Raw genomic sequence first — 23,706 nt, 5'->3', positions numbered from 1 at the left:
TGAATTTGTGTTTGTTTTATTCGCTTGCAGTTACGAGATAGAATATACCTCACGAACTTGTTTAAAATTATTGATGTTCATTCTTCGTACGTGTATTTCTCATATAAGCACGTTGGGCCAGGCAAGGGGGTAACACAATTCTAGATTTGAAGCTTTCGTGACTGCAAGGAATCATACTCTCAGGTTTTTTTCGGTAAAGTCACGTAGGTAAAAAATAGAATAAATAATAGAACAAAATTTATTTATTATTATTCTTTTATTTCTATTATTATTTATTATTTTCTATTATTATTCATAGCATTTATTATTTATTTTCTTTTTTACCTACGTGACTTTACCGAAAAAAAACGAAGAGTAGGGGTAACACAATTCAACAAGTTACAAATAGCCAACCAAGGTTGAGAGACACGCTGCTCTAAACAATCATGAGCACCGTCGTGGAGAGATGTAAAGAGTCCAGCAGTAAAGGAGCAGACAATCCGCCTGCATTATGTCGTATCTAACAAGAGACGACCGTCATTGTTGCACGTAAATAATCCACAAGTTCGCCTGACTGGACCGTGCCTATCATTGCCCGAAACGCCGCCTATATTCTTTTATTTTAACGTCACAGTGTGTTGAGGTGTTATTTTTATGTAAATACTGAGTGCCATTGGTTCGTTTAATGAGGAAAGCTATCGCGAGACAATGCCATCTTTGTCACCTTTGATCATCACAGTTGACTGTGTACGGTTCGAAATCAGCTCAACATACATATGGCAAAGCGTCTACGTTAATCGTGGGTTCAAGAACCTGCTCCATCCACCTCCATACTTCACTAATGTGCAAAGGGGCTGTCCATAAATGACGTCACACACCTGGGGTGGGGGGGTCAGACATTTGTGACGATGTGTGACGAGGGGGGGGGGGGCGTTTAGAAATGTAACGTCACATCAAAATGCTCAACTTTAAATAAATATAGACAACACCTTCTACTTAATTAAATCGAGTTTTTAATAAATGTTTTCTCCTACAACATCAGAGTGCAGCGCCACATTAAATACGCACTACAATGACAATAGTCTAAAGCGATTTAAAGCATGTTTCATTTGGGGGGGGCAGAGCTTTGTGACGTCATATTTGAGGGGGGGGGGGGTCTGACGTTTTGTGACGCCGTGTGACGATGGGGGGGGGGGGGTCAAAACTCGTCCAAAATCGCGTGACGTCATTTATGGACGCCCCCAAAGGGCACGCCGAGGCGAGGTGATTGGAACACGGAAGGGCTCCCAGCGAAGAAGAAGGCGCTAACTGGGGCGCAGCAGGTGAGGTCGGGGGTTGAAGGGAAGCCCGCTGGAAACAGAATGAGAAGGGGCCGAGAGAGGGACGTGTGGAAGTTTTCTAGTTTGCCATGGAAGTCCAGTTCATCATGAAAGTCCAGTTCACCAAGGAAGTCCAGTTCACCATGGAAGTTCAGTTCATCATGGAAGTCCAGTTCACCATGGAAGTGCAGTTCACCATGGAAGTCCAGTTCATCATAGAAGTCCAGTTCAGCATGGAAGTGCAGTTCACCATGGAAGTTCAGTTCATCATGAAAGTCCAGTTTACCATGGAAGTGCAGTTCACCATGGAAGTCCAGTTCATCATGGAAGTCCAGTTTACCATGGGAGTCCAGTTTACCATGGAAGTTCAGTTCATCATGGAAGTCCAGTTCACCATGGAAGTGCAGTTCACCATGGAAGTTCAGTTCACCATGGAAGTGCAGTTCACCATGGAAGTCCAGTTCATCATGGAAGTCCAGTTCATCATGGAAGTCCAGTTCAGCATGGAAGTGCAGTTCACCATGGAAGTTCAGTTCATCATGAAAGTCCAGTTTACCATGGATGTGCAGTTCACCATGAAAGTCCAGTTCATCATGGAAGTCCAGTTCATCATGAAAGTCCGGTTCACCATGAAAGTCCAGTTCACCATGGAAGTTCAGTTCATCATGGAAGTCTAGTTCATCATGGAAGTGCAGTTCACCATGGAAGTTCAGTTTACCATGGAAGTTCAGTTCATCATGAAAGTCCAGTTGACCATGAAAGTACAGTTTACCATGAAAGTCCAGTTCACCATGAAAGTCCAGTTCACCATGGAAGTCCAGGTGACCATGGGCAGAGGTCGGAAACCTGCGGCTCTGGAGCCACATGAGGCTGTTTACGGGCTGCCTCGTGACGTTGTTTGTTAAAGACCGCCGTCTCGACGTGTTCACACGCATTGCGACTCTTTTATTGCCGACTCCTTGCTCAAGAAGGTGGGGAGTGATGGGATAGATACGGGGTGGGGGAGGGTGTCGAGAGCTCGGGGCTCCGGGAGAGGAAAAGTGGACGAGCTTCCTACCATTGTGCATTGACTGAGTGTGGTGGAGAGCGGTTAGCGCGCCGCGCTAGACAACCTGGTGACCCGAGTTCGATTGCCGCTCAAGGGCCACCAGCACCAGTGACGATTATCTGAACCGGTCCTAGGCCTCTCCGAGGTGGACTCAGCCATCAAAACGAGTACCTGGCGCGGTGTGTAAACATCGCCACTCGGGAGGCAAAGGCGACCGGGCGTGGTGCTGGCCACCCATCCCCCCGTGTGCCATGCCGGCCTTCATAGGTGTTCGCTGACAGCACTTGCCCCAACAGTCTGTTAAAACAATACGGAGGATTTTTGTTTTTTCTTGTTCTTGGAACAATAAAGTTTTCTGTACCAGGACGACTCGTGTGGACTCCCTTTCACATGTAATACAATAACTCTAGATTCCATGAAACGATATAAACCGAACATCAATAAATAGAAACGTGACGAAATAACAAAGCAATCAAAATCTGTAAAACATTAATTTTTTGGTGATACTGTACCGTGTTGGTAGCGCTACATAAGCACACGTAACAAAGGAGCGATATCTTCTATGAAGAATGTCATTGCTTGAAACCTAATTTTTGAATACTCATTTTAAATTAATCTTATTAATGAATGTGTTGAGGGGTTTTTGTTTTAAAAATATGTAGCTTTCTGGACAAATAAAGTGTCTTTACAGCATGCTCTGTGTGCAGAGTTCAAGCAAGCCTGACACTGAATGCCAGAACCGGTCTAGGGTTTCGCTTGTGTTGAACCAATGCTGTGGAAACTGTGCTCTCTAAGAAGGCCGTGTGGCTGATGGGATGTGGAAAGAAGACTTGTCTTTATACTTTTTAAGTTTTGGGACAATGGGGGCAAGGGGGGTGTGTTTGGCCTATTTTGTATTCATAAGAGGTCACTTTAGCCATTGCTCTTGGTGCCAACACGTTCAACATACCCTTTGAAGGCATTACTCATCATCGGCACACCATCTGGATCACACTTTTAATATTACACATTGATATGGCGGTGTATCGCAGACCAGGCAATCTGGCACACCGCGGAGGTTAGCCCAAACGATCCGCGGATTATTTGTTGTTGTTGCACTAACGAAGCGTGCCGCCGATTATGTGAGGAAAGAGCCACGCGATTCCGTTAACCCTAAAATCGCAAATTACAGGGGTAGCCTGGCACTTGACTTGTAGTTAATTGAACAATGCTGGCAAATCGCCTGATTGCGCCAGTTGTAACCACCAGCAAAACGTCATACTCGAATTGTACAAAAACACGTGAGTTAACTCTAACATACTGGGGTGCTGAATTAGTAACTGATTGGCACGTTTTGTTTGAGTCACGATCCTTACTAATTGGCTGTCTGGTGGTGGCGATTGAATGACACATTTATATTTACGCGATCTAACCCAAAAACCCTGTATTATGGATGATATTGGACGCAAAAGCCTACGTGTTAAAATGAGCTAAACTCATAGGGGTGGGAAGATGGCATTGAATTTGCTGAGAGTAGATTATGTTTCAGATATGCAGATCATCTCGTAAAATCGATGCCGGCAGGCTAAATTCATAATGCTCTATAGCGTCCCCTGACACAAATAAAAACACATTCGTTCATGAAAAGGATATTCAGTTTCATGAATACGACCTTGAATATTAATGTCAGGTTAATGCAAATAGCTTGGAGTGTATCGGATATGGAGAATCCTATTATCTCACCGAATGATTAATCGCGATGGAGCGTAACTGCAAAACAGTGGTGTGCCATATTTTTGCAAGGAATAAGACACTTTGATTTGTCATAGATGGGTGCATTCGAAGTCCTGGAGGACACACGTGCGGCACTCATCTGCACAGGCTGCGAGATGGCTGTCAGCAAGGCATTACGACGAATACGTTGCTGCTGCTGCTGCTTCTTCTATTTTCGTACGGCTGCTGATGTAGATGCAGAGCCGGCGGATCATCATCGCTCTGATGTCCCCTTCGTATTTGTAGATCGGGCGTTGTGTCGTTATACGTTGTTACGGCCTGTTCTGGGTAACCACAGTCGCACACTACTGGAGAGAGTTTTTAATTTTACATTCGTGCATCAGGGTATCCGCATCTGCTGCTGCCATGGTTTGTGCACTGAACGAACGGGGTTTAGGGTGGACCAGGAGCTTCGTGGAAGATCAAACCCATTGGGTTTTTCACGGAAGATCCATGTGTTTCATTTTCCACGAAGCTCATGGTCCACCATCAGCAACGTATTTCAGTACTTAAGCAACGTACTTCAGCAACGCACTTCAGCAACTTACTTCAGTATCTTTAGTCCGTTGTTGAGGTGTACAGACATCATACGTTCTCTTTCATGCTGAAGAAAACACTCAACACATTCTCCGGGAACACCGGTTTACTGCCACACACGAATCTGCTCAAATTATAATAAAGTTGGCTACACCATCTACAAACAATGATTGTAATAATTGTTCAATCTTTCCTGGAAATAAAAATAGGAAATACGTTATCATTATGAATATCAGTATTGCATGCATGAGTGCACCCACTCATGCTTGCAAGAGTTGAACCGAAAACGGGAATAGGAAACCGGGTTTCACCGTTAATTTTCTAGAACCAAAACCAAAAAACCGAACCCACATAAAATGTGCTGCTGCGTAATGATAATTCAGAAATAGAGGTATCCGTTGCCAGTTTAAATCGGTTTAAACATATACATATTGCGCTTCGTAGCTCGGGTGGTGAATGTCGAATATTGCGCATTTTCCAACCATTTTCTCAGCATGAACTCTTCAGGCGAGAGGAGGCACTGGTCCCTCAAGGACTCGGCGAGACATCTTGTGCACGGAGACTCAGTTCTCGACTGTCAGTCACCATGGATAAATTTCCACGTGATAAGCCACGAGGTTGAGCTGTCATTTGTGGCCACGTCGCTTCTGAAAAATAAGCTACTAGCTCAGTGCGCCTTACCTGGTAAAATAAAATTGTTTAGTTTTACTTGTATATTATTTGGGGGGATTTGCTTACCTTTCCTATAATTTGTACTCGTATCGTGTTTTTGTATTGCTTGTTGTTGTAACATTCTGACTCGCCCCAACTGGACATCTGTGAAAAAGAGCTTTGTAGGCCATCGGATTCATCCAGTATAAATACATCTTCTGATTCTGATGAGTCAACAACCTTCAGCTCGCGGTGCTGTTCGCCTCAGTGACCTCCATATGACCGCGAGGCTTAAGTTGACACAATGCCATCGACAGTCCGGTCAAGTCGCGAATCAACGCAGAATGCACTCACCCAAGCACGCAAGCGCCCTCTTCGGCGCCGAGATGGCATCACGCTGGCGACGCCCGGTAAGAGGGGGCCCACATTCCAATATCGAGGGAATATATCTGTGTCAAAGTGGGGGAGTCGTCTGTGAGATTGTGGTAACGTCCAGAGCAGGGGTCGGCAACCCGCGGCTCTTTTAAGGACTGCTACTTCGTGACCGTTCTTTATAGCAGGACCACACCTCCGATTGGCACGGCTCGGCTACGTACGGTGCGAAAGAAGTTCAACATATGCACGTGCAGCAGCAGCTATGCTCAATCGACTGCTGGATGATGGTTTCTCCATGTCGCTGCTACCGCTCATGATCCGGCCGTGTAATAATTCACCGAGCGCCTGCACGCGAGCTCATTTCACGGCTCCATCTCCTTGGTGCACGTGCTCCATGATGCGTTCCATTCCTGGTATGGGTATTCTATAATGGGGTTTTTTATTCATGCATCACGTATTCACGTCCATTGCAGCTCTTGAAATATTGAGGGTTTTTTTGCGAATTCGGAAGAAAAGATAGCTCTTCTTGTTTTTTTTTCCAACCTCTGGTCCAGAGCCAAAGGTCATCATCGCTCCCAGAGACGAACTGACATTCCGACAGCCACATTCCAACCCTTGGCTCCGATGCTATCACCCCCCCCGGCTCTGTTAAGTGAAAAATCACGACGGAATGCCATCAATGTCGGCGGGTGACCGGACATCGATTGTCGATCTCTCCCAGTCTCCCGGAGGAGCAACAACACCATCGTCAACGTGGGATGGCGACCTCCATCGAAAGAACACTCCCAGCAGCGCGGATTTCAATTCAGATTTTCCACCAAAAGGCAACGTGGAGGGGAAGGCGCGATGTAAGTGGGTGACGTGAACTTGAGTCAACGCGTGTATAATTAGCTGACAGCAGAAACGTGGCCCATTTCTGCACTCCAGTTTGTCCTATAACGCTGCGTGTTTTCATAATGCGAATTGGATGTAACGCGATGAATGTGTAGTGAGTCCAACTGAATCGCAGACGTTATTCTTCAGAGGCAACACATTTATTATATCAACACGTAATACACACAGGGGTAACTGCCCCTTGACCAGATACAGCCTAGGGTGGTGACCACTCAGCTAACTACACGAAACGGAGGAGTTACAGCTACGAAGGGTCGGACCCTCACTCGGGTCCCGGCCACGTGTTGATGCCTTGTAGGACGTAGAGCCTCCCGCCTGTAGGACGTGGAGCTTCCAGCTTGTAGAGCAAAGCGATCCCGGTCCCTCTCAGGGACCCGCCTTATATCCTCCCGGGTCGGGATAGGCTCCGCCCAGGCCCCGCCCACCTTCTCGAGCGTTCTAGCTTCCTCTCGATCCCTCTCGAGAGCTCTCCCCGGACACGTGATCACCCACTAGCCCCCCCACCTGGGGCCCTCTCTGTGGACACTCCGGATCACGTGTCTACGGGGTCAACCAGAGTGCCATGGCCCGGGTCCCTGGGCTGACACTCTCCCACTCCCCCTTGTGGGAGCCCACACCACACGCTGTGCGTGGTGCCCGCACTATCCCAGCGCTCAGCAAGCCCCGCTAGGGCTGGTACTACACCCACCTACGGGGTGTACGCGATGACAGTGCATCGCACACCATGTTATAGTAAAGCCGGCATCACACAGCAACCCACCCGGTGCTGTCTGCGATGTAGGAACATCGCACGCCACGGCCCTCCCGGGCTGGCACCATACAGTGACATCCCTGATGTCACTACAAATGTATTAGGGACACACATTTTTTTATAACGCGGATGCAAATTGGATATAATGTGATTGAACGAACGAAACTATGTCGCGCGAGTAGTAATAAACGATTTGCACGGTTGCCTCGGCGTAGCATCGCACGAGGCATTGGGATGCTGCTGGATGCTTCTATATGCTGCCCACACGCATCGGTTTTTGTTCAGCCTGCGTACGCATCTCTCGTGTTATTGCGGACTGTGCGTTACCCTCCCTATATTATATATTATAAGGCGATTTTTCCATAATGCGTATTCTTCAGGAATGCAACTACTCCGTTATAGGAGAACAGACTGTACTTTTAAAACTCGCATAGCCAGTGGGCACTACTGGGGAAATACCCTTCCAACGCCATATCCTGCACACACTCACGCATGCTTTTCTTTTGCTTATTCACCGTATTTCATTGCTTGCCAAAGGAGTGAACACGTGCCAAAGAGGACGTCCAGTGGACAGAGATTGAGCTGCGACATCGGCCCGTGTGCCGAAGCTAAATGGATCGTTGCATTTGTAAGATGGTGAGCGATGGCGATGGGTTTGGGGAAGTCTTCATCCAGCAGCAGATAAATCATGGCTGGTGTCGATCGGCCGTTTGCTTATGTAACCGATGTTGTGTGTGTTCGCTTTGTTGTCGGCACAGTTGCGTGCGTGGTGCTGCTCGTACAATTTTGTGTTTTCAGATCACATGGCCGCATCACGACATTATAATTGCGTCCCCTGGTGCCCATTCGGCTGCCAATTCTTTACACCCCGTGCGCCGCATGGCCCGAATTCAACCATCTGTTGACCTTGCGAGAGGGAGAGGGAGAAGAGAGGCATTCGTATAAGGTGCACGGCACATGGGCAGCCCGACATTCAGAATGCAAATGCGTGCAAGCAGAGCCCAGCAGATCTCAGCCGGCAAGCTCCTAATTACAAAACGCTGCCCAACGATTGCATCTCGGGAAAAAGCCCTTCCTGGAGGACGCAAGGGCATCAACAACAACAACAACCGCCATTCGCCACTAAGTGGCGGTGACGTCACCACAGCGCTTGTGCCTGGCAATGTGCAATTTAAGGTCACGCGAAGAGGGCATCTATAAACAAGTTAACAACTCTTCCATCCGACGTGAGAAAACAATTCACTCTGTTGTGCAACTTTTTTTATTGTTGAAAGGCCAGGGATGGGAGCCAAATCTGTCAACACGTGCGCTCTCTGTTTTTATTTTGCCCATGACCCCCCACCCCCTTTCGATGACCTTTTTGCTCATTGAAATGAATCCCTGGACTGTGGCGTAACAAAAAAAAATATGCCATCATATGTTACAAGAAAAAAAAGCTGTCTCGTTAAGGGTCTAATGAGTCAAAGCTGTCTCGTGTTCACACCGTACACGTTGGGTTGCATTCATCACTCATTAAAAACAAAAATGACGAACGTTTAGTTGGGTGTGTTGTGTTCATATTGCATAGGGTCGCGATTATGCACCCATTAATTTCAGCACAAAGTTGTATGTATGTGTGTTGAATTTCTTTCGCACCGTATGTAGCTAACCGTCCAAATCGGAGGCGCGAGGGAAGGGCAACACACTAAGCACAAAAAGCAGTTCGAAATGAATTACTTTTCAATCTGGATGATTTAAAACTGCATTGCTCTCCATTGGCTTCCTAATATCGGAAGGAAAAGCATTCCAGACGGCCTCAGAAGCGCATCTGAAAGCGCACGACGAGTTTCACCTTTGCATGGAAATACATTGTCTTGAGTGAGGTATTATTATCACTATTACTTGACTGACAAAAACAGGAACCGTCCCTCAGGGTGCACAGCAAATCGGAGGGACCAGCCCAGGCCCAGCATTTTGGGGGGTCCCCGTACTGCGAGATCACGGTGGTGTCAGATGTGACCACTTCCGATTTAGTTTGAAGGCGTTGGGGGGGGGGGGCACGCGGTGTGATTTCAGAAAAATCGAAGCGTTATTTAAATTGCCGTGCCCATAAAATTGAATCGAACCGTCGACCTCTAGGGATTGCAAGTCGAGCGCGTTAACCATTACACCAGGGCAGCTCCTAATTAAAAAAACTGCAGTAATATATATTGATGTACATTACATAAATATGCCAGCTTCAAACTACTCACATTAACCCCTCATATCAAGGTTATATTTAAACATTAATGAGCAGTGGTTCTTAACATTTACCGTCGCCTGCACCCCTTGGGTTCTCAATACACAGAGGGTTTGATGAAACAAAGTAGTTGTACTTACGTGCCCGTGCTTAATTTATATGTCAATGATTTACCTTCTAAAAAAAATCTGGACACGTCTCACGCCCCCCAGAAAGGGCATCTCGCACCCCCAGCGGGTGTGTGCACCCCAGGTCCAGAACCACCATTTTAGGGGCAGCTAAGTGGCTCGGTAATCAAAACGTTGAGCCAACGCTGCTGCGATCCTGGGTTCATATCAATGCAGTCAATCTGCAAGTAAACCGGCTTCTCCACTGTAGCAACAATAACGGTCCTAGCCGAGTCACGAATGATCACGCGTAAAATAATATCGTACTTTTTATTTCACTTATCTCTGGGAAATGAACGTTTTGTTGTTGTTGTATTGACATGTAACATGCACGTTGGTTAAATCCACGTCACTAGCGTGGATACATCTGTCTTTTGAAGTAGCTTCAGAGGCAGTTACGTGATGTCATTTTCCCAGGGTTCATTGGCTCGCACAGGGTGATGCACGACTAGCTTATGAGAGAGTTCTGATGTCGTGACGTTTTCGACAGCACGAACAGAATTGGGGAGAAAAAAAATGTAGATGGTAGACAAATAAGGCTTTAAACATGTTTTATTTAAAGGAAGATCAAATTAATTCCTGATGTGAACCAAAAATATTTTTTTCTTTAAACGTTGTACTTTAATTAACTCATCTCTCCCTTGATTTGAACAAGTTCCATCGGTGAAGATCAACGTCCTTGAGCTTGGTTTCTTTATAGAAAATATCCATGCACTTAAAAAAGCTCCTGTAGTTGTATGAATTATCACTCAATTCCCACGGGTATAGGAATGACCACGTTGATGTGACTGAACACGCACGTGTTTATACTCCTAACATCGCACGTTACACGCAAGGTGTTATGTCTCCTGTGACATGCTGGCAATGAGAGAACAGCACCATCTCTCATTGTGTCAAAACCTACTTAATTTCCCTCTTGTTGAGACAGGCACACACGTGGTCATGCGGTGGTAGGTCTGCGCGGCGTTGACACTTGTACCTCACAGCCAGGAGGAGCTGGGTTCGATTCGTGACTTGGGTGCCTTTCAGCGTAGCGTTTGTATGTTCTCCCCCTGTTCTACATGAGCTTTTACTGGTAGGAACGAAGTGGACCAGCCACCAATAGATTATTTCGTCCGTCCGTCCGTCCGACCGTCCGTCCGACCGTGTAGCAACATCGCCCCCTACTGCAAACACTTGTCGCCCCCTACTGCAAACACTTGGCATGACCCTACCAAAACCTTTAGACTCAGTGAGGCTTTCCTGGCTAAACAAGTGTAACATTCCCTTATAATTCCCTGAGATAGCTTTTAATTAAAGCATTTAAATTAATGAGGCTTTCCTGGCTAAACAAGTGTAACGTTCCCTTATAATTCCCTGAGATAGCTTTTAATTAAAACTTTTAAATTAAAATTTTACTCACGGCGCCCTAAAGCCTACAGCTAGGCCTAAAGCCGAGAACTAGGCCTGAAACTCTCCCTTAGTATCCTACTCCCGCGTGTGTGAAAGGGAGTTAATGTTTAACAATGTTACATTCCCTCATGTTTTTCAATAGAAACATTTACATTTAAAGCTTTTACATTAATAATTAAAACATTTCAATTAAAAATTAACTCACGGCGCCCGAAAGCCTACAGCTAGGCCTAAAGCCTAGAACTAGGCCTGAAACTCTCCCTTCGTATCGTACCCCCGCGTGTGTGAAAGGGAGTTAATGTTTAACAATGTTACATTCCCTCATGTTTTTAAATAGAAACATTTAAATTTAAAGCTTTTACATAAATAATTAAAACATTTAAATTAAAAATTAACTCACAGCGCCCTAAAGCCTACAGCTAGGCCTAAAGCCTAGAACTAGGCCTCAATCTCTCCCTTCGTATGGTCCGATTAGGTGTAACAACATCGCCCCCTACTGCAAACACTTGGCAGGACCCTAAAAAACCTTTTGACTCAGTGGGGCTTTCCTGGCTAAACAAGTGTAATAATACATTATGTTAATATTCTTTGGTTATTCGTTCCTATCAGCCCACCCCGCAGGGTCCTGTTTCCTGGTTATCTGGTTCCCTCCCACAGCGAGAGAGATTTTCAAACGAAACTATTTTGTATATTACCAGGTAAGGCCTATTGAGCTATATAGCTCTTTTTTAGAAGCCAGCTGCCCACAAATGATAGCTCAATGAAGCGGCTTATCACGTGGATATTTATAGCAGCCAAGAACTTTAAACACACGTTTCTATGTGTGGAGGGAAAACCCAGAGGACCCCGAAAAAAATCCACGCGATCTTCGGGGAGGACATGCAAACTACAACTATACAGACGTCAGGGCCAGGTTCGAACCGACGACCACCTGTATACCAGGCGAGGTAGTTAACATCTCACCACCGTGGTGCCTCATAATCACTTCTGGCGACACAACTTGCCTCAACCCACTTACATGTCCTCGCAGTCAAGATGCTGTCTTTAGATAACCGGTGTACGTTCTGTAGTCGGTGGGTTTCTCTTCTTGTGTCGAGGTAATACGAGGTAATAACCTCTTCAAAAATTAACCACAGACCCACAGGTGGTAAAGATGGCGGAGCTTCATACCTCTGGCTTCCCTCTCTTCTCCCGTATAGCAAAGCCCAAATGGCCCAAGTAGATTATGAAACGAATACCTTCCCCCCCACCCTCCCCTCTCTGACTTATTCAACTGCCCTAACCCTGGCATCTATCCAACTTCAGTAAAACATTTTCTTGCTGTGGTTGTCACACCTGATGATGATTGCTTGTGTTGCAATCGAAACGTCGTGATTTAATTTATTTACTTTTATTTTTGTTATTTGATTTTTTCACCTACGTGACCAAATAATATGAATACCTTGGAGTTAACAATACATTTGAACATCTAAAAAAAAGTGTTAAAAAACCCCGAATGTATAAAGTACAATATCACATATTCGACTCGCAGGGCACCGACTTCCAGGCAGATATGTGATACAGTCTGATATGTGAACATATGTATCAAATGACAGTTACACCGTGCATAAAGCAGGTACTTTTACTGGATAAAAAAAATATCCCAAACGTGCTTTAGTAGTGAATATATGCAAGATGAAGAATATTTAACATTTCGCAGGCTTTCGCGACCAATATTATCCATGAGAGGGTTTTTTTGTTGGGTTAGATCGCGTAAATATAAATGCGTCGTTAAACCCACCACTACTCGACACAGTCAATTAGTAAGGTTTGTTACGTAAACAAGACATGCCAATTAGAATGTATGTTGACCTTCTTTCGCACCGTACGTAGACAATCATGCTCATATAATGTGCGGGAATCGGAGGTGCGGGAATGCAATAATGCATGTAAAAAAATATTTAAAAATGCTTTTTTTTAAACACGCTTTAATGAAATGTACTGTCCGAGCTGCCCCTCACCCAACAACTATCGCCCCTCCCCTCCTTCGACATCCCCCGCCCCTGGGCGTGGCTCCCCGAGGCTTGCCGTGACGTAAGGGACCGTGGTGATTTACAGCAACGTGAGTTGAGCGTCGACAAAGCCGTAAACGTGAACAATTAGAGCCGTAAAAAAGATTGTTTAGAAATATTTTATTTTTTATTTTAATAATAGAATATAGTATTGTCATCAGTATGACATAGCTATACGAAGTTTGCAGTCGATACGACATTGGGAATATGGTTGAAATTGAGTTACAACATTTTTGGTTACAACACATACAGTAAGTTAAATAAAAGCGTGTAAAAAGTTTTAAAATAGATGTTATCTCGGCCTCGCTGTGCGCTGCATTGCACCGCTAGTCGAGTAGATAACCATGTGTTCAATAAACCCTCGGAGCCAGGATGACCGTCCAACTCCGATTGTCATTTATTGATTGTAACAGGTAAAAAGAAAATGCTTCTTAAGCTCCCACAATGGACAAGTGCGGCTGTGGTCTCACTGAGATGCGATGCGTGCCGCCATCTTGACTTATCTGTGTAATGGCTGACGCCCGCGTGGTACAGTGGAAATCTAACATCGTCACTTCCTGGTCACGTGACCAACATTAGCATAAAAAAACAGGAACTTCCTGTGAACACACGCTCCACATCTGCCGTGAGGCAAGACACTCCCCGTCTGGTATCTAGGAGATACCACCATTTATTTCCTATCTCATAAACAAGTGTATAACAACTTCAACGGGTCGACTTATTTGTCCATATCTTTGCGAGAGAGAAGTAGTACTATCTCGACTATGGGCCTGATGAAAGTTCTTGCGACACCTTGCTTCGCAATCATAACCTCGACCTTTCGAACTTTTCCATCGGCACTTGGAATCGACTTGAGGATGCGGCCCATTGGCCACTGATTCCGTTTGGCTTGGTTGTCCTTCAGTAGGACGAGGTCGCCTTCTTGGATGTCTGGTCTATTAGACTGCCACTTGTTGCGCACTTGGAGTGTCGTAAGGTACTCGTTTTTCCAGCGACGCCAGAACGTGTTCGCGAAGCTCTGCACTTGTCTCCATTGACGTCTGTAGAGGTCTGCAGTGCTGGCCTCCTCGGTAGGTGCTGTGAGCACATCTGTCTTCTGGGTAAGAAGTGTAGCAGGAGTCAAGATGAATGGTGACTCTGGGTCGGTTGAGACGGGGATCAGGGGTCTTGAGTTAATTATGGCTGAGACCTCGGCCATGAGAGTGGTCAAGACCTCGTGAGAGAGCCGTGTGGACCCGACATCACATAGCATGGAGTCGAGAATGCGTCGAGCAATCCCGATCATGCGTTCCCAGGCTCCACCCATGTGCGAAGAGTGGGGAGGATTGAAGATCCATGTGCAGCCTTGGTCACTAAGGTATTTCCTGACAGAATAATTTTCGACATTCTCCGTATTGATCTTAAGCTCTTTAGATGCTCCTATGAAATTGGTTCCACAATCAGAACGGAGTTGCTTGGCTGGCCCTCTGATGGCGAAGAACCTCCGGAGTGCATTTATAAAGCTCGAAGAGTCCATGGACTCGATGACTTCGATGTGCACCGCTCGTGTACTCATACAGGTGAACAGCACTGCCCAACGTTTGCTGTTCGCGAGCCCTCCTCGGGTGCGGCGGGAGATGACTGTCCACGGTCCGAACACGTCAATCCCTACAGAGGTGAAGGGAGGTTCCACACTGAGTCGATCGGCTGGGAGGTCTGCCATTTTCTGTTCTTCCTGTTTTCCACGTAGCTTGCGACACCGGATACACTTGTGGATTGTGCTGGCGATGCACCTCTTTGCTCCAACGATCCACAGCCCTGCAGATCGGATTGCTCCTTCTGTGAATGCCGACCTTGGTGCTTGACCTTCTCGTGGTAGTGGCGCACGAGTAAGATTGCGATGTGGCTCTGGCTTGGGATTATGAGGGGGTTTTGTTCATTCTCATCTAATTTTGCATTCCCTAGCCGACCACCGATCCTGAGCAAGTCGTCTTTGTCCATCCCGGGGTTTAGCTTCCTGAGGGTGCTGACCCTAGGAAGGTCTTCTCCCTTGTTAATGGCCTTGATCTCACTTGCATAAGCTGCCTGTTGCACACAGCGGAAGATTGATTTCCTTGCTCTGGAAAGCTCGTCTTCAGTGCGTGGCACTGTGCAGTAATGCCATCCATTGCAGCTACCAGTGGTGCCTCTCATCGGGCGATGGAAGCAGTCTGCGATATGCGTTAAATGTGCTATCGCTCGCACGAGCGTCGTCCATTTCGAGAAATGTTCAAAATGGTGTGGACTCAGTGGACTTCTCGGTCGCACATTTGTTACGAAAGTTGTCACTAGAGGACGAATCTCCTTGTCGGACTCGGGCTCTAAGAGTCCAAAGGTCTCCTTGGTAGTACATGGGCCAACGTCACGTCGTAACAGGAACGCTGGACCCGTCAGCCAGATGGTTTGATTCAGCAGAGATGCAGGGACGGACCTAGTTGCGAGATCTGCTGGATTCTGGTCAGTTGGAACGTAATTCCATTGCTCCAGCTGTGTCAATCTCCTGATGCGCTCCACCTGGTTGCTGATGTAGGTGTAGAACCTTCTGGTTTGGTTGTTTATGTAGCCTAGTACGACCTTACTGTCCGTGTAGAACTTGACCGCGTCCAGTTTGACGTCAAATTCGTCTAAGATCAGTTCCGCCACCTCTGTAGCAAGAACCGCTCCACACAGCTCAAGCCTTGGGATGGTATGGTCCGGTTGTGGGGCCTTGCCGTGGAACTCCTTCCAGAATTCCCACTCGGACGATAGCTCCGAGTCGAGGAACAGAGAGGCCACGGTCACAGCGACCACCGCCACGACCACCAGCAGAGCGACGAGCAGCGGCTTCACCTTAGTCTTCTTCCCGTCAGTCAGGACTGGCTTGGAGAAACGTGGAGGAACAAACTCCAACGAAGATGGTGGATGCACAAGCGAAGTCATGGTGGTTTCTTCGTAAGTCTGCACGGTACAGCCTTGACTTCTCTCGCCGAGTTCCTCTTTCAGCATGAAGTGGTTAGGGCACGGTTTGAAGAGCGACGTGCGTCCATTCGTGAGCACACTCGTTCTGAATGTGCTAATGTGGTCTGGTTTGTGTATTCCCTTCAGACAAACGTCACCTACGATGACCCATCCTAGGTCGAGTCTCTGGGCATAGGGAGCGTCGTGAGGTCCATTGCGTTGGTTACGAACCTTGTGGACTCTCAGCATGTCCCTGCCGAGCAGAAGTAAAATCTGTGCCGCGTGATCCAATGGCGGGATGAACTCTGCTATGGGTTTCAGGTGTGGGTGGTGACATGCAACTTCGGGCGTGGGAATCTCACTCCTGTCGTCCGGTATCTCGTTGCACTCTGTCACCGTAGGAAGGGCTAGCTTCATGGTGCTATCTATGGTTTCCACCATGAGGCCGCTCGCTCTTCTTCCCGCTGTCTCCATCAGTCCTGAGCATGTTCTGAGCGTGTATGGAAAGGAATTCCCACCTACACTTAGCTGATCAAAGAACTCTGACCTTGCCAAAGACCTGTTGCTCTGGTCGTCCATTATGGCGTACATCCTTACTGCCCTTTCAGGATGTCCTTTGGGATAGACTCGGACGAGGCATATCTTTGAGCAAGATCTTCCTTTGAAGCCTTCTCCACAGACTTCTGTGCATTTGGTTGTGATTGACGAAGTGAGTGCGGCGGTCTCGCCTTGCTCCCCGCCGTGCTCTGCTTCGGGATCGGAAGCCTTAGTGCTACTGGGTTTCGAGTAAAATGTGTGCAGAGCAGTTGCGTGTTTGTCGCTGCCACATTCCTCGCACTTGATATCTGCCTTGCAATTCCTTGCAAGGTGGTTTGTAGAAGCACAGCATTTGAAGCACACTCCAGATTCTTTCAGCATGTTCTTCCGCTCTTCCAATGGCTTCCTCCTGAACTCACGGCATTTCTGGAGGGAGTGAGGTTTATCATGCAATGGGCATTGCTTCTCTGGATCCTCTATCTTTTTCTTTGTGGTGGTTGCCTGGACGGAGTTTGCGAATGTCGCAGGAGAGACCTCAGTCTTGTGTATGGAAATTGGCACTCTCGCTGTTCCTCATTTCGCCGTTGTCCTTTCCATTTTTGGGAGATCTGGACTGGAAATCCCCGTGGTGCCAAACATGAAACTCGGGTCATTTCTAGTCTTAGCCAGGTTGCGGATAAACTTTGAGAAAAAAGAGAATGGGGGGAATGCAACCTGATGCTCTGTCTTGTATCTTGAACCCGCTGTTCTCCATTTTTCCTGCACGTCAAATGGCAATTTCTCTACGATGGGGTTCACGCCATGGTAGGTATTCAAGAAAATGAGACCTGGTAAGTAGGGATCAGCCTGGACTGATTCAAGCGTCATCAAAAGATCTCCAAGCTCCCGTAACCTTTTATTGTCTCGACCAGAGATTTTTGGAAAGTTCTGCAACTTCTTGAAGAGAGCCTTCTCAATGGTTTCTGGGCTACCATAGCACTCCTCGAGCCTCTCCCCACCGCATGCAGGCTTGAGGCGGGGTCGTCAATGTTTGCTGACCGGATCCTCTTTGCGTACTCTGCAGATTCATTTCCTAACCATTTCACCAACAGGTCGAGTTCTTCACTTGCAGAGATGTCTGCATTTCGGATTGCATTCCTGAAGGTAGATCTCCAGGCTCGATAGTTCTCAGAGTGGTCATCAAACTTAACGAGTCCTGTGTTGATTAGTTCGCGGTGAGCTAGGTACCTAGCAAAGTCCCCTAGTCCTGCTGATCCAGGGTGTGTCCATACTGGCGCTTGTGAGGCGGCATTATTTGCTGTATTGCCTAGCATACCGTCATTTGCGATAGCGTTGGACTGTGGGACCAAAGGGTTTCAATCACGTTGGTTGGATCCCCTTATGTGACTGTCTGGAATGTGGGTCTGACTTGGTGCATCCACGTCTGACCCCACGTGCGCGACGCTGAGTTGGCGACTAACTGCCAGGGCAGGATATGCATTTCCACCATTCCTGTAGACAGCATTCATGTTCATTCGGAGTGGAGATGGCGATGCCTGAACGTCCACCCTTTGTTCAGTATGGTTTGGTGGAGGAGCATTGATGCATTGTTCAGACCAGTCCAAAATATTTTTTCTGGTGAGTTGATCACGGTCCTTGACAGGTATCTGAGTGCCAAACTCACTCCAATTCTCTTCCTTATCCAGGTTGGCTGCTGCCTCGAACACCTCTGCCTGGGCCATTGCAGCAGCTGCTTCCCTTTTGAGTTGTAGGGTGCTTAACTTAGCATCCAGCTCAATGTTCTTCCGTGTGGCGGTAGCCACTAATATACTCTCTTGCTCTCGTGCGGCAGCAGTTGCTAATATACTTTCTTGCTCTGCTTTCCTCCGTGCGGCAGCAGTTGCTATGCTTGCTTCTTCTTGTATGTGGGCCTTTTCAATTAGCATGGCTTCCTCTTCAGCCATGTAGGCAATACGGGCGTTTGCTGCTTCTGCTGCTGCGCGTGCCTGAGCTGCTGCCATACTAGTAGATGATGTCTTTGAGTGTGCTGAGGCTTTAGATTTTGTGGTGGACCTGGATGAGACAGAGTGCTGAGATCGTGTCTCTCTTAAGCCCTCCACACGGTCCATTGCATCTTGTATCACTGCCTGCACATTATCATCGAGCAGTTCGAGGAAGTGCTCTTGTCTGCGCATTCCCTCAATGCCCTCATCTGTTTTCACCTTCATCAGGAGCGAGATGTATTTATTTGCCAGGAGCTTGTAGCTTGAGCTGCTCACATTCACTCGCTGGATGGCCTGCTGAATTGAGGCCACTGTGTCTGAGGCGTTTGAAGCTTCAGATAAATCTGCTTCAACCCGGTTCCATGCCCGTTGTATCCTGGCATCAAGGTCCTGTTTCTCAGCTTCATAGCTTTCCAAGGCCCGTTGCGTCAACCTGACCTCCCTCTGGGGCCTTGAACTCCCTTGGTCCTCTTGAGGCAGGATGGGAGATCCTGGATTGCTTGGTTCACCTTCTTCAGCATCTCTCCCTGCTGAACTGTGGCTTTCCATGCTGCGATGCTTGCAGCACGATTTTAATGTAGACTCGTTGCAGAGCTCCTTGCTTGTTGCAGGCTGACTGCAGGGCTGGCTGCAGAGCTGGCTGCAGAGCTGACTGCAAGGCTGGCTGCAGGGCTGGCTCCAGGGCTGGCTGCAGAGCTGACTGCAGAGCTGGCTGCAGGACTTCTTGGGAACTTTAAGAAGAGTATATTTTTACTCGGCTGCAGAGAGCTGGCTGCAGCACTGGTTGGGAGCTTCAAGAATAATATCTTTTTACTATCTCGGCCTCGCTGTGCACTGCGTTGCACCGCTAGTCGAGTAGATAACCATGTGTTCAATAAACCCTCGGAGCCAGGATGACCGTCAAACTCCGATCGTCATTTATTGATTGTAACAGGTAAAAAGATAATGCTTCTTAAGCTCCCACAATGGACAAGTGCGGCTGTGGTCTCACTGAGATGCGATGCGTGCCGCCATCTTGACTTATCTGTGTAATGGCTGACGCCCGCGTGGTACAGTGGAAATCTAACATCGTCACTTCCTGGTCACGTGACCAACATTAGCATAAAAAAACAGGAACTTCCTGTGAACACACGCTCCACATCTGCCGTGAGGCAAGACAGATGTTTTGGATTTTTATGATAGAATATCGTGTTGTCATCAGTGTGACATATCTATACGATGATTGCAGTCGATAGCACATTGGGAAGTATGTAAAAATTGAGTTACAAGATTTATTTTTTGAGGATACAACAGACGAAGTGAGTTAAATATAAAAGCGTGTAAAAATAATAATAAAAAGGTCGGATTTGTGAACATCCATTAGAAATGACGGAAACGCAACGTTGCACAAGATCCGCACTGAGCGAGGCTGGTTAATTGGTATGCGTGGATGTGATGTCGTTCCGTGCCTACATCCCTTACCATCGCTAAATTATTTTGAAGAAATGTATCAGAATTAAAATACTTGAAGACTTTCGTCTGGTGAAAAGTCACTTCAACATTTGCGTTGGCAGTGACGCTCTTGATAATTAGCGTCAAGCGTGTGCGATCTCAAACCACTCTCAGTTTTTGGTACAATTTTCTTTGTCGGTGTTTCTGATCCACATGTCCCAAAAGGTAATTTAAACAGTACAACACAATTGGCATACACTTGTATATACGTGAAAGGGATTCCACGCGAATCTGATGAGTGTTGTACACTCTGTAACAACAAAGACAAAGATCCCCCGTATAACCTTTAATAGACTCTTGAGGCAAGTGCTATTCCAGAGCATCTATAAAGGCCGGCACAGCACATGATGGGGTGGGTGGCCAGCACCACGCCCAGCCGCCTTTGTCTCCCTAGTGGCGATATTTACACACCACACTGGGTACCCATTTGAGGCTGAGTCGACCTTGGGGAGGCCCAGAACCAGTTCAGATAATCGTCACCGGTGTTGGCCCGTGAGCGGGAATCGAACTCGGGTCGCCGGGTTCGTAGCGCAGCGCGCTAACCGCTCCCCACCACATTCAGTGAACGCACAATGGTAGGAAGCTCGTCCTCCAGACACTTTTCTTCTTCCGGAGACCCGAGCTCTCGATACTCCCACAACCCCGCATCTATCCCCTCGCTCCCCACTTTCTGAAATCTTCCACGAGTCCCTCTCAGCACCTTCTCATTCTCCGCGCTTGCAGCGGAATCTTTTTCTTTTTCTCTTTTGGGTTTGCTCCAATCCCCTATCTAAAATTTTCACGCCATGGTTGCCACCGTCCCATCTTGAACGTCTTCTCTTGGTTGTGGCCCCGTGTTCCACCAAATGCCCACATGTATAGTGCCGTGACAGTTTGACCCGGAGTTGGCAACTCATCGCAAGGCCATCTATACCCACAAGCATACACACGATACTCGTTGGGCCAACAATCTACTGACCAAGCCTCCCCGACAACACATGTGGCCCATACAGAGTTCCACTTTTTAATTTATGATTATAACAAAGCATGTTTGCCTAAACATGGCCGCATTTGCCAGGGGGGGGGGAGGAAATTACAATGTGAAAAAAGTTTTATAATGGACGACAAATTGAGACGATGCTAAAAATGCATGCTCATCAATATTCTATCACGGGAAACGCTCGTTGGTAGTTGATGTATGAGTGTGGCATGGATGTGATGTCTGGCATAACAAAGCACATTTGTAATGTACTATCATCATTATGATTGTTGTAACGTGCAACTTACAACGCAGGATCTCATTGGACAGTGTCTTGTGTTGGTTTAAATTTAATATTGACGATACACGTACTGAAAGCAATTAGAGTGGTGTATGACTAATTAGCATAACATCATACAAATTTTCAACCTAATAATGAAACCATTGAAAAACAAGAAAATAATATTGTTCTTGTTGTGATGTTAATAATCACAAACATGATCAAAGTATCAATGTATCCTATCGTCATTCGTGGAAGCCACAATTTGATGAATGTCTTGTGAATTTCACAAGAGGATAGAGTATTGGCTGCTAGTAATGCCCACGTGATAAGCCACTTCGTTGAGCTATCGTTTGTGGCCAGGTCGCTTCTGAGAAAGAGCTCAGTGGGCCTTACCTGGTACAAAAACGTTAAAATTGTAAAATAGTTGTTTTCTTTTTATGAATCGACAAACAGATTAATTGGTTACATGTACAGTAGTTTCTCCATTTAAATTAACTGAAATGTCCGTATGCTGTAAAGTGGATATTAAAGACCCTGTGACAAATGTTTAAAGGGCAGGTCAGTCCCAACGTTGATTACAACAACAAAGAATATCCAACACGAACCACTAAAATAATACAAACCTTCACTGGCGTAGCTATCGAGTGTGCAGCCAGTGAAACTGCACCGGTGCCCACGTGGCCATAGGGCTGCAAAGAGTGGTTGGGAACTTACACATGGGACCACATTCCATTCCCTACTCCAGGGCTCCATGCAAACCACGCTTACACGGTCTAAGGAAAATACATTTATAAAAACACGAATTATTATTTATCATTCCTCAATCGATATTCACGATAAAAAACTCTCCAAAATTGCTTTGAGAAACAACAAGTAACGCTTGGAGGTACTTTACCCATAAAACATCTCACTTTTAAGAGGGGGAGAGAGAATGCAGATCAATGGGACGTTACGCCATGGCGTTTCTATATTCAGAGTCAACGGAGTAGGAAACTCTATTTAGGGATTTGGAAATTCCCCTTGCCAGACTTGATCGACAAAGGGTGAGTGAGCACTCGCTTACTCAAGTGTTTAAATTACCAGTCAATTAAAGACGGGTGCAACGGTGCATCGATACGAGCCGAGGGAATGCATCCAGCAGTGTTCAGGAGAGTTTCAACAATTTTTTTTTAATTGTACCAGGTAAGTCCCACTGCTGAGCTGTGTAGGTATTTTTGCAGAAGCGACCTGACTATTGCAAATGATAGCTCAACGATGTGGATTACCATATTTGGACAGTTATGGCAGACAAAACACTTAAACGCGTTTTTGTAAATGTGGAGAGATCAGTCGGAGGACTCGGAGAAAAATCCACACAACCACGGGGAGAACATGCAAACTCCACACTTTCAACAGGCGTCAGGGTCGGGATCGAACCCACGACCTCCTGTATACCAGGCTAAGTAGTGAATAGGAGACTCACTGCCATATATTCGTCTGCAAGGGCCTCTTTTGCCTGCATCGTCGTCTGTCAGTGGCTCCAGGGCAGTTCCACGATGTCGGCAGAATGAGAATATTTTATTTAAACTGGAGAAATCTGATGAGCTATACAGCTATTTTCACAGATGTCCAGTCGGGGCAGGTCAGAACGTTACAACAACAAACAATTCAAAAACAAGATCGGAATGCAATTTATAGGAAAGGTAAACAAATAACTTTTAAAACATGTAAACTATTTTTTTTATCTTACCAGGTAAGGCACACTGAGCTATTAGCTTATTTTTCAGAAGTAGCCTGGCCACAAATGATAACTCAACGAAGTGGCTTATCACGTGTAATTTATATCAGCAAAATGATCTAAATTACATTTTGGTGCTGCAGCACATGTAACGAAAAACGTAACACATTTGTCAATGACACTGCCCTAATGATGACAAGAGAAGAAATTGTATTTACCCTTTCTGGCAATAACACAGGAGGTGTTAGGATATTCAAACACCACAAAGACACCCATTTAAAAGCATCATCAAGTCTGCATTAGCCAGACATCATGCGTGGTAAAACATGAACATACACATGCTTGGGTAATGTATGTGTAGTGAGAAACTTCCGAAACGCAACTTCAGGCTCAATGACTGGGCGACACACATATATATATAGACACGGCTACGCATCGCTGACCCATCTACACAGCCCCATCGTCGGCGTTTAACCACATTGCTGGCTGACTAATATAGCGACGACGACGATGGGAGCCGTGCACAGGATCAGCCATGCAGCCGGAGGACGAAGAGAGATGACGGCGAAGACAGCGACGGCAGCCAGGACCCAGACCCCACGACAGCCCCGAACCTTCGCTCACGTCCCCCCTTATATCCCTCCCGGCG

The sequence above is a fragment of the Lampetra planeri genome, chromosome 21 (assembly GCF_965212315.1).
Source record: "Lampetra planeri chromosome 21, kcLamPlan1.2.h2, whole genome shotgun sequence".
Taxonomy (NCBI): domain Eukaryota; kingdom Metazoa; phylum Chordata; class Hyperoartia; order Petromyzontiformes; family Petromyzontidae; genus Lampetra; species Lampetra planeri.
The sequence above is the reverse complement of the archived record's forward strand: the minus strand, read 5'-3'. Positions refer to the sequence as shown.